This window comes from Cupressus sempervirens, chromosome 11, assembly GCF_028749045.1.
Source record: "Cupressus sempervirens isolate cs-2001-9-10 chromosome 11, ASM2874904v1, whole genome shotgun sequence".
NCBI classification, from domain to species: domain Eukaryota; kingdom Viridiplantae; phylum Streptophyta; class Pinopsida; order Cupressales; family Cupressaceae; genus Cupressus; species Cupressus sempervirens.
This window is the reverse complement of record NC_143128.1, coordinates 578,696,141-578,714,604: the sequence shown is the minus strand read 5'-3', so window position 1 is coordinate 578,714,604 and position 18,464 is coordinate 578,696,141. Positions and strand designations below refer to the sequence as shown.

The 18,464-nt window shown below is 29.2% G+C and overlaps 1 pseudogene; it reads left to right on the top strand.

The window, feature by feature from the left end:
- The first annotated feature begins 2,685 nt into the window (after positions 1–2,685).
- Positions 2,686–4,196, top strand: LOC149530974 (acid phosphatase 1-like; annotated as a pseudogene).
- The last annotated feature ends 14,268 nt before the right edge of the window (positions 4,197–18,464 follow it).

Below are 18,464 nucleotides of genomic sequence, written 5' to 3'. Positions count from 1 at the left end.
CTTGAATACAAAATAAAACAAAAACAATAAAAATATATATAATTTAACAAAAACAAGGGTTCAAATCCATACCTCTTCTCTGACCTTGTGAATTTCGATGATAGGGAGACATTGCTGGCACATGGAGGGGATGCTATCAAAAAACAATAGCGTGTACATACTCCTTGGGGCTATAGAAAATGAAGAAATGACAAATAAATTGAGTGGAATGAGGGGAAAAGTTGTCAGTTCTCGATTTAATATTAAAATTTTCCATCAGCACGATCGCGCTAGGTTGAATTTTTTTTATTGCCCAAGCTTGTGGCTTGGTTCATGTGGAAGGTAGTGTGATAGCATTATGGCTTTCATAAGAAAAAAGAAAAATGTGTCACCTTTTTGGTACCACAACTTGGTACATATGACAAGTATATATATTTGTTTCTATAATAATTGATATAAAGTCTATAAAATTTCCTCATTCCTTGTAATAGATTTAATTCATTTTTGGATTAAATTGTGGAGTAGTTTTAAAATAATGACATTCATACTCTATACAAGTTTTCATGTGGACATTTTGGGTCACGCCCTATGAATCATCATGAGAATGGGATAACACAACTAGAAGAGGAATAAAATGATGGTTGACTCATTGTGACCCAAAACAATGGTTAATTTTTCTAATAAAGTTTAATTCAAAAAGTGATTAAAACTAATAATTGATTTAATAAATCTATTCTCACACTATCAATAAAAAATGATACACATTTATAATATTTAAGGCATGGTAATCGACTTCAGAGAGTAGGAGTGGAAATTGAGCATAGATCTAAAGAAGGGACAACTTGGGACATTTTCAAACTAGTTAATCCTATTAACTATCTATTGAACCCTTAAGTAGACAAGAGACAACTTGGGGAGTATAACTTCTTAAGAGCAGAAGAAAATAAATAATAGCTAGAAAAAGAGAAAGCAAAAGTGAATCTCGCTTACTTGTATATAATTATCACATTAAATAATTTTTGTTCTTATTAATAGTGAAAAAACTATTTGTAAGTACAAGTGTCAAGTTCATTAGGTTTCTAGAGTCCATATTAGATGATTATTTTCTCTTTTGAAATCAATTATATAATAGTTTTTAGCATCAATGTTTCACATCATATCTATCATCAAAATCAAGAGCGCTAAGACTATCATCCATCCTAATAATAATTCATATTGTACATAACATTGATACTAAAAATCATCATAAGGTACATTAAAAAAAAAGAAAATCATCTATTAGCAATGTTTTTAAAATGTAAATATTATATCCTTTTCACCCTATGCGAGTACTACTAATAACATGCTAAACCCAAAGACAATTTCATCCCGAAGTAGGACGAGCAAAATTAGAATGCATTTTCCTTCCCAAAGGCTGCATCTTCTTATATTCTATCGAGGCCAACTCAAAAGTAAACAATAATGCATCCCATTGCTCAATCATTATGAGAACAACGAGTAAAATGTAAATGATGTATGATAGGCTACACATAACCTAATTCCATCCTTTTAATATTAGACAAAAGGAAACACAAATAATAGGTATTTATTTTGTGAGTGCCAACTTCCAAATAATTAGTAATTTATTTTAAGAAATACATATTGATTATAGAAAAAGGGATGCATATATATTTTACCAGAAGCAAAAATAGAAGAAGACGTCATGACTAAGAACAACAATAAGGGTTTGTTTGGCTATGGGAATATAAAAATGGGAATAGCAATACTTATTCTTGAATAGAAAATGGGGTTACGCATTTCTATTCTTGTTTGGTTCTCCTAAAATTTGATGCAGAATTTACAAACTCAAAAATTTATGTTTTCTAAAATTAAAAAAATTGGAATAGGAATACGTATTCCTATTCCACCTATTTAAATGGAATACGAAATGCTCATTTTTGGGTCAAAATTAGAATATTTATTCTAATTTTATTCCAATTCCAATTTGGTGCATCCAAACAAAGAATTCAAAATTCTAAGAATATGCCTATTCCACTTGTATTCTTGTTGCCAAAGAGTAAGAGCGCGTAAGCATATAATCCCTTCGCCATTTGTGCACTCACTTTAATGTCTATTCTTTTACACTAAAAATAAGATTGATGATGGTACTATTTATAATTAAAGCTGGGGATTTGATTTTTTATTTATGTAATCTCTGTATTTTTACGAACAGCTCCAAAATAATGGGATTTAATCGCTCGTTATTTGCAATGTAAGACTTACATGCTACAACAAAAGAGTAGCGGTAGCTACAAAGCAAGTTTATTTATCTAATCTCTAGAACTATGTATGTGTAGCTCCAAAATAGTGGATTGTAGTCACTCGTTATTTGCCATGTAAAACTTACATGCGACAACAAATGAGTAGCGGTAGCTATAAAGAAATTTTTGGAAATGGACATTTATGAATGAATGGGCTCTTGTATTATCGGCGACGGCAGCTACTAAGAAAGTTTGAGACAATTTCAAATTAAGGACTATAGATTTTGCAGTTGTAGGTCGAGGTTTGAACTTGGCATTTGTTATGAGAGTGCATAACCAATGAAACTACTTTGTCAAACATAACGATTTAATCATTATGAAAGGTAGGTTTTATAATAATTTAATCTTTTTTGTTTTTCATAAGGTATATATATGTGATAGTTGACCCAGCACAAAAAGGATATTTGCATTAACAATGGGCAGACACAGTTTCCTCCCTTTTATTCTCATTTTCTTCTTTCTCGTTGGGTTGGGAAAAGAAGCCTCATGTGCAGTTAGACATTCTGGTTCTAACGTTGGGAAATACATCGAGAGAGGACTTGATACCTCCTCGAATTCAAAGTGGCCGTTGAACAAAGCCTCGCTTACGTTAACGATCTGGAGTTGCATGGCGACGGAAAAGATGCCTGGGTTTTTGACATTGACGAAAGCACATTATCCAATCTGCCCTACTACAGAAACCACCAATATGCGTACTCAAGTTGTTTGTTATTATTATTATTAACTAGTTTGTACATGATTTTTTTTCATGAGTTAGGCAGTTGATTGCATGCTTATTGCAGGGGAGAGACATACAATTCTACGGCATTTGACGCATGGGTAGCGAGGAACGGCCCCTGTTCTGCCCTCGGCGTTGTAGTTGTATAACGTTTTGTTGAGGAAAGGTGTCAAAATCTTCTTTATCACTGGAAGAGATGGGGATTTTCGTGAGGTCACAACGAAGAATCTTATGAGAGCTGGTTATAGAAAATGGTCGGGTATAATCACGAGGTTTATAGGAGATTTTTTTGTTATATGAAGTTAAATAAATTGTGATATTGTTATCAAGATTCAACTGTGTAGTTTCTTACGTCTATTTTGTTGACACATATTTGATAAGCAATAGTTTGTAAGAACGCATATCTCATAAGAATAAATGGAACACTCATTGATCTATGTTTCATCAGTAGTGGTATTCACAAGAACCCATCTATCATGTGAATGAAGGGAGTATCTATTGTCCTATATTTCATGTGTAGTGGTTCACAAGAACCTATTTCTTTTGAGAAAGAATAAAACACTTACTGACCCATGTTTTATGTGTAGCCACTCACAAGATCCCATCTCTCATGAGAATGAATTGAGCACTAATTGACCCATGTTTTAGGGTATAGTGGCTGGCAAGATCCCATCTCTCATGAGAATGAATACAACACTCATTGACCCATGTTTTATGTGTAGTGGTTCACAAGATCCTATCTCTTATGAGAATGAATAGAACACTAATTGACCCATGTTTTATGATATAGTGGTTCACAAGATCCCATCTGTCATGAGAATGACTGGTACAGTAATTGTTCATAAGATCCCATCTCTCATAAGAATGAATGGAACATTAAGTGACTCACAAGAATTTATTTTTTATGAGTTACATTTAGATAATGCTTACAAAAATGTGTTATCTTTCTAAGATATAACAGCTCCATTTAAACTGAAAATCTTTTTTTTTTAAATTTGTTTAATGACTGTTTATATTGCAGGGGTGAGAAAGATCAGGGAAGCACAGTAGTGGAGTATAAATCGGCGAAAAGGGATGAGCTTGTGAAGAACGGCTACCAGATTTTGGGAAATGTTGGGGACCAGTGGAGTGATTTAACTGGATCTTCTGTGGGTTCTCGCACTTTTAAGCTTCCAAATCCCATGTATTATATCAGCTAGACATGAAGTCATTATTTGTTTCATTGAAATCCATTGCACAATGATTTTAGACTGCTGCTTGACGAAAAATCTGTTTTACTTTTATTTATGTTTGGAATGTGGAATGCTAAGGAAGTAGATATTAATAATGTCTCAGAAGGGACGCTTTTATCGAGACTGGTTTATAATATTGTCCTATTCTGAAGGATAAGAAATGCAATATTCAAATAACATTTATGCCTTTAGTATTGTATATTTTCTAAAAATCCTATGACTAATGAAGAGAGTGGAGTAGGTGATTTGATAGTTTTGATGGTATTTGTGGATTTAATATCTGTATATATTAGTAATATGAATTCAAAGTTGTTCGTGTTCATTATCAATATTCTAGTTAAATGAGGCATTATTTGAAAAATAATAAATCGTTAAGTACATTTAAATAAATTATTTATTGTACAATTATTATTGTAGGGAAAGAATTCAATATTTGAACATTTCTAATGGCTGTGATAGGAGATATTGATTTAAGATGTATATATTTATTAATTTAATACTTACATTTGTTGATTTAATGTTCAATTTTTTTGGTCAACATTGTAATAATAGTTAACTCTAAAATTATTGCGATGATGATTAGCTGTAATTGAGTAGAATGTACTATTAGTTCCAAAAAACAACTTATAATGTGAATGCTACATCAATTCCACATGCATAATACTCACTTTACTGTCTGATTTGGCCCTAAAACCTTTGTTATAAGTAGGGGACTTGACAAGTAAGCTACTATTAAAAAAAATTAAAATTTAAAATTTTCACGTAGAATTTTGAACAACTAGTGTGATGTAGGAGCATCCTGGGTTGCCTTGCTATTTTACTTATATGTGTGCATTTTGAGTTATTTTTGAGTTGCAGAGTTCTAGCAGTAGTGACCTAGTTCCTTGTGATGACATAGTCCCTGCTTTGGTTGAGTTCTATGGTTTCCGAGTGTGCTCATTGGTTTTCTAATGCTCGGCTCCTTCTTTGAATGAGGTTGTTTGTGATTGGTTCTTAGCATGAGCTGACTTGTTTATTTAATTTCATTCATGAATTTAATGTAAGGATTATGCACTGAGATGTGTGCACACTTTTGTCAGGTCGACCTTCTCTTATGTAAAGATCTTGAATCTTCTGTAAGCCATTTTGATAGGTATAAGTAAAGGTTTCTAGACTTAGGTCAAATAGTGCTTAGAAAGTTTGGAAAAAAGGACAAATGATCATAGAGGAGCAAGTCTAGAGTCATAATTTGTGGAGATTGTGGATCTTGAAGTTGTAATTTGTAATAATCTTGTATCAGCTAGAACTCGGAAGGCATCACAACCATGCATGTTTGCGGATAATGTAATGAATCAATAAAAATATTGTCATTTCTTCGTGTTGTTCTCTATGTTGTTGTTTTTGTTGTGTTTACTCAGCAAGGTGTTTGGACACTTAGGTGTGCCTTTGGCCCTTACTTTCCAACCATCCCTACATCGTAGTGAAGAAAAAAGAATAAAATACATAAAGAAAGGAAACTAATTGTTGCCCATTATAATAACTCAAATTACCATCACTAAGATCAACATAAGAAACTTAGTAACTCGAAAGAGCTACAACCACAACAACATCTACAAGTACGTTATAAATTGAATTTTAACATTTGTTGAAGTTCCTTGGAGCAAAATAAATCTTTTTTTAATAGTTTCTTTACTCATTTAAGTCACCTCAACAAAGAGATTAAGTCTCTTCTACCTACAATTGTTATGCTGGCCTCTTGATATTTGGAAGTAATAAAAATAATGTAAAAAACTTAAAATATAAAAGAAACCAATACAGATATTTGTTGTGCACTTATCATCATGTAAGTTGTTTCTACTAATCTTTTGTATAAGTTTATTTATTTTATTAATTATAAGATTGTATGATAATGTGAAATCATATTTGATGATACAGAATTGAAATTGTAGTATTATAAATAAGGTCTTTGCTAAGCCAATGTACAAAATTAGAAATGATTTGAAATACTCAAGATAGAATTTGAGAAGCATGGAGGCATAAATAGTTAAGATTTTAAGGCTTCTTTTGTCAAGAGGTATATTTTTAAGGCTTCTTTTTTTATAAGAGGTATGAACCATGTCCTTAATGATAGCAGACACTCATTTCATATTTTTTTGGGCATAGATGGTCCATGTACTTGTCTCACACCTTATTTTGTCCTCATGATTACATGTCTAGTGTACAATCAACAATCTTTCTTTTCTATTATTGTAGGTCTTTGACATAGTAACTTTCTTTCAATTATTTTTCCTTCTTCACATCCCAATCATAATTTTTTTCAATTTTCTCATTGTTGTATAGGCATTCTTATAATTTGATTTTCCATTTACACATCCACTTTTATGGTTTTTTAATCCTAACATATTCTTCCTTAGACTTTTCTATTCTTCTCTAAAACCATTTTGAGCCAATAAATTTTTTTTTTTTGAATTTTTGGTAGATAATGCCCAAGTGATGGTTCAAGTGGAAATGTCCATGTTTTGGTAGGAATAATTTTAAATTCCTCTTAGTTGGTCTCTTTTTTTATTTTCCGTACAACTTTCACATCACTCATCAAACATTGTTGAAATGATAAGAAAGTTCATAAACACATTTTCTTGATTTTTGCATAAATAATTTAATGGACTTGAACCTATATTGTAGTAAGTATGAATCTTTCTATTCATCCATGTTTTCTATTTTCACCCAATCTTTCAAATGAGATGCTTGTGAAAATTATTTCTAAGAAGCTTGGTGTCTCACTATTTCTAGTAGGTTTTGTTTGTAAAGACAATAAAATTGTTTCATTTTTCTTAATAAAAAGATCATGAATTTGATTTGGTTCATTTGATTTATTCTCTATTAGTTTATATAAAATAAAATAGCCTCTTACTATATAAGTCTAATATTCCTAAAAGAATTTTAATTAAATCAATTTTAACAGGTGATATAGTTTATTTATATTTATCATCTTATATAATTTGTATTATAGTCATTTACCTATTTATATTTTCATATTGCATTTCTAATTTCTCATTTTGATAATATATCATAAACTATGATCCTAACGATCAAATTAAAAAAATATAGCAAGCTACAATCGATTAAATCTAATTTTTCTTCCAAAACTCAATACTCACGTGTCTATTTTATTTTCGAAAGGAAACAATCAATGTAACCAAATGAATGCTCTATATGAGCGAACAATCATTGTGGGTGTTGTTTATTAATTTTTAAAAATTCAAAGTTTTTATTAATGTTTAAAAACTCTAAGTTTTTATTTAAACGTTTGATTTATAAATGGTAAGTTTTTATTAATGTTTAAAAATTCTAAGTTTTAAAGTTTATAAATGCTAAGTTTTTATTAATGTTTAAAAACTCTAAGTTTTTTTTCTTAATAGTTTTTTTAATCTTCAAAAATAAACAAATAAATGTTTTTCTCATAGATTAATATTTTTATTTGAATATAAATTAATTTTATCAAGTTTTTATTTAAAAATGGTATCGTTTAAATAATTTCACATGCATGGTCCATGCACAACAACATAAATTGTAATATTAAATGATAATCTATAAAAAAAAAATTAATTAAAGAATATGTAAACTATTTTAAAATTATATATTAAAATTAAAAATCTAAAATATATATTAAAATTACAAAACATTCATATTCTATCATTTTAAATTATTAGTTTTTAAAAAATAATCATTAATTAATGTCAAGAGGTATTCTACAGTGGTAGAATGGGGGAGTGGGATGGTGTGAGCATGTTAATGTTAACTTTTATTCTTCTAGGTTATAATTAACAACCATCTACATGTCAAAAATTTAAATCTTATTATTAGTGCCGATAGGCATTCTACAATGGCAGAATGGGTGGAGTGGGATGGTGTGACCATGTTAATGTTAACTTTTATTCTTCTAGGTTAAATTTGACAATCATCTACATGACAAAAGTTTAAATCTTATTATAAATAAAATATACTGTTTAAAATAATTTAATAAATACGACATAAAATATTTGTTTAAATTATAGTATTCTGAAATATAAATCATCCACTTTTTTAGAAATTGTAATAAAAAGATTAAGTTAGTTAAAAATTAAATAACTAGAGATAAAGGAAATATAAATAATTTTAGATGTAGTGAATTAAATAATAATTATTTTGTAGTAGATATCTATCGGCATTTCTGTAGATAGATTTATTTAATATATCTATACTAGTAAATAGAATATACTTTTAGAAATAATTTAATAAATATCCTATAAAATATCTGTTTAAATTATAATATTTGGAGATATAAATCATCCATTTTAAAAGAAATTGAAATAAAAACTTAAGTTAATAAAAAACTAAATAAATGGAGATAAAGGGAATATAAGTAATTTTATATGTAGCAAATTAAATTATAATTATTTTGTAGTGGATATCTATCGACATTCCTTTAGATAGATTTATTTATGATATCTATACTAGTGCATTTTACAATGGCAGAATGGGTGGAGTGGGATGTTGTGACCATGTTAATGTTAAATTTAATTCTTTAGGTTAAATTTGACAACCATCTACATGTCAAAATTTAAATCTTATTATAAATAGAATATACTTTTTAAAATAATTTAATAAATACCACATAATTTTATTTTTTTAAAATTATAATAATTGAAGATATAAATCATCCTTTTTTTAGAAATTAAAATTAAAAACTTAAGTTCTTAAAAACCTAAATAAATAGAAATAAATGAAATATAAATAATTTTAAATTTAGTAAAATAAATTATAATTATTTTGTAGTGGATATCTACCAACATTTCTTTACACAGATTTATTTAAGATATCTATACTATTAACTAGCTTATATATATTCTATATATATAAAATAAGTTGAGAAATATCCTTCTCAAGGTGCCTATTGCACTGAATTAGATTATGAAAATAGGCGCCTCGAGAAGGATATCTCTCAGCTTATTTTATATATATATAATATATATAAGCTAGTAGCACTCGCGACGGAAGAATGAAAGACATTATTGTTATTAATCTACTAGAATAAATAATAATTATAAAATATATTTTATAATATGTTATATAATTTATATTTTCACTTAAAAAATATGCTTAATGTAATAGATTCCCTTTGAAATTTTAAAAAAAAAATCACCACATATATAATAATTAGTATGAACAAAATGTATTTTTTTTATTCAAATAAGTTAAATTAAACTTTGGATTGAGATTACAGTTTCCATTTGAATTAGTGTTAGCATAAGTTTTATCCTTAAAGCTAGATAATTATTTGCAATAGAGCAAATGTCGTAGTGGGACTTCTTTAAGGAAATCAAGAGTTAGAGAGTTATTGAGGCTTCAACTTTTATAATACATAGTTTTCTTATTAATCATTAAATTAAAGTCTCAACAACTCTCTCATGTTTCTTTATGTTTCATCCTTCACACTATGTATACCTCATGCCTTTCCATCATGCGCCCCCCCCCCCCCCCCCCCCCCCCTCTCTCTCTCTCTCTCTCTCTCTCTCACACACACACACACACACACACACACACACACACACACACATACACATCTCTCTTTCCTAAACATATACATACATATATCTCCCCCCATAATTACTCTCTTTCCCTCTCTCTCAACCCTCCTCTCAGCATGTGTTCTCCTACTTAAATCCCCCTTCCCTCCCCCCACACTTATCAGTATTATCCTCTCTTCTTTTATTCATTACCATGTTCATCTATCTTATGCCCTAATTATTATATTAATCTAATCTCTTCCCTATTCCCTCTCATATTCCCTCTTTCACTTATATCCCTCCCCCTCTCACCATCTATTTCTCTTGATTACCATGTATCCCTAGCCTGTTTCTCTCACCCATTGGGTCCTCTTCTCTCTCTTTCTCCCTCATATGTGTCACATTCTAATTACTCTATTACAAAGTATCATCCCCTCCCCCCCTCCTCACTTTCTCTCTCTAATTATCAAATTATCCTCTTTTTTTTCTCTACCTCATATCTCTCCCTCTCCATGTTCTCTCTTTCTCTTTCTCGTCTACTCTCTTTCTCTTGTTTTCCACCACATCTCTCTCTCTCTCTCTCTCTCTCTCTCTCTCTCTCTCTCTCTCTCTCTCTCTCTCTCTCTCTCTCTCTCTCTCTCTCTCTCTCTCTCTCTCTCTCCAAATATCCTCCCCCCATCATCATTTCCATCCATTCGATGCCCTAATTATTCTCTTTCTCTCTACTTCATCTCTCTCCCCTTCAATATTGTCTCTTTCTACCTTATTCCTTCCCTCATTTCTCCCTTTCTCTTATTTCAACCCTTACTTACCACATCCTATTCTTTATTACCATTTATCTCTACATCATCTCTATCCCTCGCTGCATCATTAATCTCTTTAAGTCTCTCCTCTCTCTCCCCTCACAATATTTTCCCCCTATTTACCCTCTATATCTACCCCATATCTCTCAGTCATTTATCTTTATCTCTCACAATATCTCTTACACGTGTCTCTCACCATATTTCCTCTTATCTCACTCTCATGTCCCCTCCTCATATCTCTTTATCTCTCACATTCTTTCTATGTCTACCTCATGTCTCTCATGCCCCCCCCCCCCCCATAACCTCTATCATGTCTCCTCTTATTATTACTATCTACTCTCTTTGTCTTGTGTATCTTTATCTCTTGCTCTCTTACATAGTGTAACATAACTTCCTAGATTTAAGTTGATTTAGATATTGCAAGTTAATTGGATTATTAAAATAGCTAATGTATTTTTCTTTTGGGAGAAATACAAGCTATAATTGTCTTTAACTTTTGATTGGTAAATTACAAATGAATAAAACTGGGGAAGGATCATACCTATGTCTCAAATATGAGCTAAAATTTAATTGTAATATTTAATAGTATTAAATGGATTGGTGCTTACACCTTATTTTAGCTTGTGCTTTGTTTAAACTATAAAAAAATATATTCTTATATGTTTGAATTTACATAGTTTATGGTTAGTTTAAGTAAAAATGCATTTCTAAAATAGAAACCTATTTATATTTTTTGATGGATAATAACCTTAAAATTTTCTTTAATTATTTGTGATGTAGACATCATTTATTTATCTCTACCTCCTATTTGTCACCCTCTCTCCCTTATTTCACTCTCTCTCACATGCCCCCCTCCCGCACCCCCACCCCCCCTCCCCCCCCTCTCTCTCTCTTACACACACACAGACATAGACACACATAGAAACACACACACGCACACGTGCGCGTGCGCACGCACACACATGCACACACACAAACACACCATCATCATCATCATCATACCTATCTATCTTGAACCTTAATGATACTCTTTCTTGTGATCTATTTGATCTTGTCCCCTCATTTTCCTTGTCTACCTCATCTCTCCTCTCCCACTTCTCCTTCTTTCTCTTTTTCCTACCTCTCGCCATATCTCCCCCCTAATTTCCACCTATATCTATCTCATATCTTTCACCCTCTCCCCCTTTTGTCACCCTTTTTCTAACATATTTCTCAACACCCCCCTCCCTCTCTCTATTTACCATATGTTTGTACCTAATGTCTCTCACCTTCTCTATATTTCTTCGCTGCCACATGTCTCTTGCATCTCTCATCTATCTCATATCTATGAATATTTACATTCTCTCTCTACCTTATCTTTCTCACTCTCCCCTTTCCCTTTGTCCACCTAATCTTTTTTCCATCATCATCTCCCTTTCACCCATCTCCCTCTCCTCCCTATATCTTCCTCCCCTCCCCTGCCCTCTCCACCATCTCTCTATTCTTCATCCTCTCCCCCTCTCCCCCTCTCCCTCTTGCCTCTTATGTACTTTCTCCACTCACTATTCTCAACATCTCATTTCCCTCTTTCCATCTCTCTCTCACACGTCCCTTCTATCTGTTAGAGTAATTATTTGTTCTAACTTATTAATTAAATCACTTTGATTTAATTAATTAAGTTGCCTATTACTCTAGTTTTCTTAAGCTATCTTGTAGGTGCATATAATTAGTATTTTATTAATTATATTGTGCAACCCTAGCTTTTTTAGGCTTTTGTTTCCCATTTCGGGTTTCGTGATTCCTTTATAAGGATTCACCTCTTTGTATTTTATACATTCACTTATTGGATTATATGAGATATTGCTCTTTGCATGTCCATAAGATGGATCTGGCTTTTTGGCCTCCTTGATTTTTCCTTGCCTTTGTTCTTTGCTTCATCCATGTGACAAGGTTATGCATGCAGGTGTTCTTGGGAGATTAGTTTTTCACCTAATTCTAACACTATCTCCATCACTTCCTCATTATTTACCCTCTAACTCTATCTTATGTCTCTCACCATATCTCACACATGTCCCTATGTAACTACCCTTCTTCCTTCTTCCATCCCCTATCACTATTTCTATGTGTTCTGAGTTCTAATTATCATCCTCCTTGAGCTCTATCTTATATGTTTCCTTTTATTTACATTAGCATAAGATTTATTATGGCGTATCGCCATATATTGGCTCCAATTTACACCCCCCTCCCCCTCCCTTTGTGTTTGTGTGTGTGGAGTGTGGTGTGTGTGTATCTCATCATTTAGGTTTAGTAATATGTTTTAACATTTAGGATTAGGATTTTATCTTTTAAAACATAGGTTTGAAGTTTGGGCTTAAAATTTACTATTAGGATTAGGGTTCATTATGTTTCATCATTTTCTATTACCATTTAGGACTATTGTTTCAAGTAGGATTTATCATTTATCATATAAAATGTATATTCCATATTTAGATGTGAAGATGGTTTTAGCAATTGGGGTGTAGCATTCAATAGTAGGGTTTACTATTTAATATTATAACTTGCTTAATATTTAAGATTTAAGGTTTAACATTTGGGATAGCATTTTAAAATTTGGGGTTAGGGTGACATTTAAATATTTTGTTTCTTAAATAGTTTGAGATGTTTCTTAAATATTTTGAGACAAATTGAGAATAGGTGTGTCTAGAAAGATATCTCTCAACTTTTTTAAAAATTATAAATTAATGTTGAGTTCACCAATTAGTATGTTACTTAAGTGGTGATGGTGTTCAAATTAAGGTTTAACATTAGTTACTAAAACTCAAACTTTATAATTGATTAAGTGGTTCTGATATCTTCTAAATCATTTATGTCCATAAATATTTTTTAAAAATGAAACTTCTACTTTTTCATAAAGAGCTTTTTTAAATATCAAGTTAAAAATATACTTAAAAATTTAATTTAATATTAATTTTATTATTATTATTTCTTCTTAATTTTTTTTACATCCATACTTTCTAATTTTAAAATGAGTTCTATTATATTTTAAAAGCTTCCTATTTGATCAATTCAATGAATATTCAAACAAAATAGAATGTTTCCATAGTAACTTTATCATTTATCATATAAGATGTACATTCCATATTTAGATGTGAGCATGGTTTTAGCAATTGGGGTGTAGTATTTAAGATTAGGGTTTACTATTTAATATTATAACTTGGCTTGATATTTAAGATTTATGATTTAACATTTGGGATGGGCATTTAAAATTTAGGGTTAGGGTGACATTTAAATATTTTATTTCTTAAATAGTTTGCGATGTTTCTTAAATATTTTGAGACAAATTAAGAATAGGTGCATGTAGAAAGATATCTCTCAAATTGTTTTAAAATTATAAATTAATTTTGAGTTCAACAATTAGTATGTTTTTATTAACGTAACTTTCCTAAGCTAAAGTCTTTTTAAAATAAGATTTTCATACAAACTCACAAATTCTTTAAAAGATTCTTTATAAAATTTATATAATAGAAATTAAAATCAATTTTATGATGTTATTCATAAGCTAAAACAAAAATTAATAGATAAAAAATAAATGAAATTTAGTCACCAAATTTTCCATCCAAAAACAATAGAATTTATGGAAAAACAATCCAAACCTCTTATGTTTTTATCAACATGTTCTTAGCTCTAATTTGTCAAAATTGTTTTATGATCTCCAAAATTGAGGTCTGCAATTGGTTTTTATCTCAACGCCCTTGTTTTGTATATCAATGGCCTTGCTTCTAGTAATGGAATCAATAGAAATCAAACAAATGAAATAATAATTTATGAATCAAATAAATAAATTGTTTGCTAACTTGGGGCTCCTGCAAACACAAATCTTGGTGAAAAAACCAAAACCAACAACCACTATAAAAAAAAAAAATGGAAAAAGACAGTGATGAAAGTGGCTAGCAATGAGGGAGTAGTTTGTCAAATATACATTTCTCAAACAACATACGCACAATGGTCCCCACAATGCCCCAATATTTCACCTTGCTATCGGCACCAAAATTACTGAAACTACTTCTTCTATCGAAATTATGATACTGGTGCAAATGATTTACATGCATTGTCAGTTTCCTGTCCAATGATTTACATGCACATCACATCTAACTAAAATCATAGTGGTTTCCTTGAGGTGTATTATAGCATGAAATGACTATCCTTGGAAATAAAATCCAATCTACCTGCAATCAATTTATTCTGTATATAGAGAAGTGCTAGTGAGGCATGTATTCCCAGAGAGAGGCATTGATAAAGATGACAAACAGGCCTGATGTATGGATTGTTGCACTCATAGCGAGCAGCCATTGAGAGCATGAAATAGATTAACAAACCACTATGAATAGAACCAGAGGCTCATGCATAGAACAAAGTGTGAAATCATTTGATATTTACAATTCTGTATAGATTTAACAACATTGAAGAAAATAGCAGAGAATTATCCCTAAACTCGCACACTATTATTATGAATAAAGCATTGAACTAATTTGAAGAAAACAAATATAGGTAATCTAACATGATTTATCTACAGACTGAGTAAGTCAGAAGAAAACAATGAAGAATTATGCCCAAACTCGCACTATTATTAATAAAGCATAACAAGTGCTGAGTGATTATAACCGTAAATGAATAGAAGAAATGAAGCAATCCTGTAGGAAAATTTTGATGATAAAAACTGAGAAATCTTTGTTTCCAAAGCTGAAAAATGCCAATGGACAAATTCATATATGTAGAAGCTTCATGCATTCTTCCATTCATTATCATGTCACTTCATTAGTTGTCATAACGCTTCATGCAATTTTTATTTGGAATCAATGCAATAAAGTGGGGAATAACGCCAATCTATTTCCCTTGCCCAAGTAACATATAAGAGGTGTATTTAATAATTTCCATTCTAATTATAAGTCAAATAATCTCTTTTCTATCCACTTTAACTTCCTGTAGAGAAGTTGCACAAACTCTTTCTTTATTTGGTATTAGAAATTTATATTCATTGACTGATTCTTCAACTACTTAGCCAACTCATCATAAGATGTTTAAATGGACATAATTTTTTTTTTAAATATTGAATTGTTTAGATTGATGAATGCTTCCACTGTAGAAAGCCTCTAGGCTTAAATATTCTATAATAACATATACTTAAGAAATAATATTATGATATATTTATGTCTATAATAGCATACACTTAAGAAATAATATTATAATATATTTATGTCCTTAATTTAAATTATTTAGTAATCTATTTAATTAAATTTAAATAAAAAAGATTAAATTTTCATTGTTAATATTTTTTAATCAAATCTTATGCAACTTATGTATATAAGTCATTAAAAAACTATTATATTTTTAAATATATTGTATAGATATTTTAAATTAGAAAAAAATGTATTAAAAAATCATATTTATTTTAATGACTTATGTAAAAGTTGACATCTATTTTCTTTACATTTTATTGCAATTTTAACATGTTAACAAGTTACAAGTGATATGTTAAAATAATATAGAACATAGTTTTAACTTGTTAACATATCACTATATAGATATGTTAAAACTAGAATGTTACTTTATTAAAAAATCATAATTTTTCTAAAATTAAATAAAAACTTAATAGAATCACTTATATTCAAATAAAAACTATTAATCTATGAAAAGTTTATTTATTTGATTATTTTTTAACGATTAAAAGATAGCTATCAATTAGGAAAAAACTTGAAGTTTATTAATAAAAACTTACGATTTCTAAACTAAAATTTTAAATAAAAAACTTAAAATTTTTAAACATTAATAAAAGCGTTGGGCTTTTTCAAAATTAATAAACAGCACTATGCACAGAAAGCTAGATGGATGATGCTTCATGGGGCATGGGATTCGTGCCTCTATTAGCCTTTCCTGAAAGTTTGAAGGGATCTATGTACCATTGCACTGTTCCATCCCCATCTGTGGAGCAATCAATCTGCACCACTTACTCTCTCTATAAATGTTAAGTCCAGTCACATGAATATCACTACCTTTCCCAAGTCTTGTCACATCACATGGACGGACAATTGACGACCTTCATCTTAGGCACTGGCTATGGTGCAACTTATTTGCACCCGTAGATTTTCATGCTCAGATGCCCACATCTATGCCATGTCCATGCCATGACATGTCAGTGCCATGTTTATGTCCCATGCACGGACCTCGTGGCAGAGTATAGTCTGATGAAAATGGTATCTCATGTTCTGTGCAGAGGCCATCAGTGCTAGTTTTAAAATTTGGAGTTTGAAATTTTTTTAAGTAAATAATTAACTCTATCTTAGTGTGCCTTTGTTAAAATTTATTTATATTTAATAGATTTAATTAGAATAGATTTTTATACTATAAAATAGATATACAATTAAATTATAATAATGTTTTAATATAATATATAATATTTGATGCAATTAAATTTATATTTCATTCTAATATGTTATTACAATTTATTTAAAATTAATATTTAATAATATAATATATATTTACATACTATTATTTATATATTAATCATATATATTATTTTATTATATATTAATATTAAATAAACATTGGGGACATTTATTCCATATATATATCAATTTGACAACATAAAATAAGTTAAAGATATAATAAAATTATAGTCACATAGATTAAGAGTATATTTAACATTATTATAAATTTATAATATTATATTTTGTAAAAATAATAGTAATTTATTAGCATCATATTTAATAATTTTTTTTCAATAATAAAATAAAATGTGAAAAATTTAATGTAATTTTGATCTACATAGTTGCTAAAGTCAATCATGTTATTTTCTTGTATTTATGAACTCAATTACAACCAACATATTGATGGATCATGTAGTATGATCCAAAACATTGATACAATTGGTTGAATGGTCTCATATATATATATATATATATATATATATATATATATATATATATATATAATCAATTTGATAACGTACAATAAGCTAAACATATAATAAAATTATAGTCATATAGATTAAGAGTATATTTAACATTATTATAAATTTGTAATTTTATATTTTGTAAAAATAATAATGATTTATTAGCATCTTATTTAATAATTTTTTTCAATAATAAAATAAAATGCAAAATTTTTAAATGTAATTATGATCTACATAGTTGCCAAAGTCAATTATGTTATTTTCTTGTATTTATGGACTCAATTACAACTAATGATCATCATGATGAAGCAATAGTTAGAGATAAAGAAAAGATCAACATGTTGATGGATCATGTAGTATGATTAAAAAAATTGATACAATTGGTTGAATGGTAAATAATTATTAGCTTTTGATTTTTATTATAGATTTACTTTTATCATCAATATTTTTATTATTTTTTGTTATAATTTTAGGGGATAAATTTATTTTCCATATCAGTCAATTTCATCTTTTATCTTTTTAGCACATTAGAATGAGAAGATGTTGGATATGAAAATGATAAACTTGATTGATTGAAACAATACTGGTTGAATAACAAATAAAATCTTAGCTTTTGATTTTTACTATAGTTTTATTTTTAGCATCAATATTTATTTTTAGCACATTAGAATGAAATAATGTTGGATATGAAAATAATAAAGTTGATTGATTAAAATTATTATAAAGAGAAGAGTTATTTTAATTCTTAAGAGCTTTAATATTATGAATGCTTTTACTAATTAAATAAAATATAAAAGTAGTCAAATTATTTCCAATTATTTTTGCTATATGTTGTTTACCCATATCAATATTGCTATATCATATTTTTTAAATTTATCTTTTATGTTTACTTTTTCACATATTATATGTATTTGACACTTCTAGAACATTATATTTTACTCTAAGAAAAGTTGAAAGATAAAAGATGAAATTTATTGAT